The sequence below is a fragment of the Octopus sinensis genome, linkage group LG19 (assembly GCF_006345805.1).
Source record: "Octopus sinensis linkage group LG19, ASM634580v1, whole genome shotgun sequence".
Lineage (NCBI taxonomy): Eukaryota > Metazoa > Mollusca > Cephalopoda > Octopoda > Octopodidae > Octopus > Octopus sinensis.
Window position 1 is genome coordinate 35,820,370 of NC_043015.1, and position 2,500 is coordinate 35,822,869.

The following is a 2,500-nucleotide window of genomic DNA, read 5'->3' on the forward strand; positions in this document are numbered from 1 at the left end:
CTGGAGCTGAGATTATGTGTCACTGTACTGGCTCTCATATCATTATTACTACTATAATTATTCCTACTGAGCATTAAACGGGAGCGGAAGAGGCTGTGCCTCCGGAAAAAGGTGATAGGGTCTTAGTAAGTAGCCTATTATTATGGGAGGCGATTATCTGGGCGAGGTTTTTAGTGTTGGAGAAAGCTATCCTAACTTTATGTGAGTTAACCGTGGAGTAATATTTGGAATTTCTGGGGAAGTTATTGGCGATGGCTTGTCTAAACATGAGGGGGAGGTTAGTTCTAATCTGCTTACCAAAGGGGATTACAAACCATATATGCTTATTCCTATCAGTGTGATGGGTCGGGACGCCAGCTCTCGCATTCGGGTGGGTGATTCTCGGATGAATAACGGGTCTTGGGTTAGTGTAAGACCTCCCGGACCGATAATTATCCTTGTTCGCTAAATTAAATGCGGGAGCGACTGCCCCGGCATCCGCCGCGCTCCCGTCCTTACTTAAAATGTTAATGTTATTATATACGGCCCTATCCTGATGACCGAATGATGGCACCGGATCAATATAAATTACCTTCTGCCTATAACCGGCCTTGGATAGTGCGGCGTTATAAAATTCCGCTTTCTGCATAAAAATATCGGCACTGGCGGACAAGCCAGACAATCTTAGAGAGATGTTTTTAACCAAATTGTCTGTTACGGTTTTGGCATGATTTGAGAAGACACTGACATACTTGTGTGTGCACGTGAGTGCCGGTGTGTCTTTCTGGATTTCCTTTCTGGAGTTTCTTTCTTTCATAACATATATCCCCTGCTTGTTGTAGCAACTCAGAAAAACATAGTTGCGAGGAATTTACCTGCTCTCTGTCTTAAAAGCGAAATTATTTCCATCATGTTTATTGATTGAATTTATATGAAGTCTTAACTAGTGTTTCACACACGTATTCACACGCACGGACACACACACACACACACACACACACACACACACATAGACTAAAATGACACATATATACTCATAGGTACGTGCACATATCTATCTATCTATCTATCTATCTATCTATCTATCTATCTATCTATCTATATGAATATATATACATATTCATATGCTGACATACTGATATCATATATGTATGTAACATATGTATGTACATACATATATATACATATATATATATATACATGCATATATACATACATATATGCATACGTGTATATATATGTATAAACATGCATATATATATATATATATATATATATATATAATATATTATATATATATATATGCATACATATACATATATATGCATATAATCTAATAATAACCAGATTATCTTTATCCATCCATGTCTTGAATATCGAGTTAACAATCGCTACTTCTTCATTTTGCCGCTGTTTGCTTTCCTGCCAACACACAGGCGCGCACACACACACACACACACACACATATATGTATATATATATATACATACATACAATACAAACACATATACATACATACACTCACTCATACACACATACACAAAGTCACACATGCACACACATATATACATACCTACATCCATACATGCACATCTACACACATATATACATACCTATATATGTATACATCCATACATGCACATCTACATACATATATACATACATGTATACATGTATACATAGAAATAATCTTCTGACCATAATTGGTTCATTGTTTACATTACTTTAATGTAAATCTCTGGAAACATTACTCCACAATGTCTTTCTAAATCTACACAAGGATAGAGGGAAGAATCACATCTCAGTGTTTACTCTTCTAGAATTTCCCTCTGAGAGTGAAAGATTCTATGGAGGTCACCTGTCTGCTGAATCATGGGAAGTGTTCTATTGTCGACAAGTAATATGTCATATTTTATATTGGCAATTTCGGATAGAAGGAAAACCGTGATGTGATAAAGTGATTAGTGCTTGATCTTTGATTTCCTAAACATGGTGCCGGATAGAGTTTGAATTGTACTCTTGTTAAAAGTAATGGAGTATCGAGTTCCTATATATATATATATATATATATATATATATATATATATATATATATATATATATATGTGAAAGAAGGTTTGAAAAGGCAATTTTAAAGATGTTTATTCACTTGACCTGTTTCACATTTTTTAGAAAAAGATTGTTAAAAAATGCTAAAATAGGTTGGTTCATCTTAAATTATTTGTAAACTTCTAAGTATATCTCCTTCTGTGTATGTATATACTATAAAAGAAACGTGTTTATTGAACTCCTAGTACTTTTTCTGTGTATATATATATATATAGATAATTCAAAGCAAACATGATTTTTATTGAACTCGTAATACTTTTTGTTTAATATTTTTTTCTCAGATATTTCCTTGTAAACTGTTTTTTAACATTTTCTTATTATTATCAAAGAATGTATATATATGTATTTTGATATTTTGGGACAACCAGTACTTAACGCAACAAAGCTTATACAAAGCTTTACATTTTGCTTT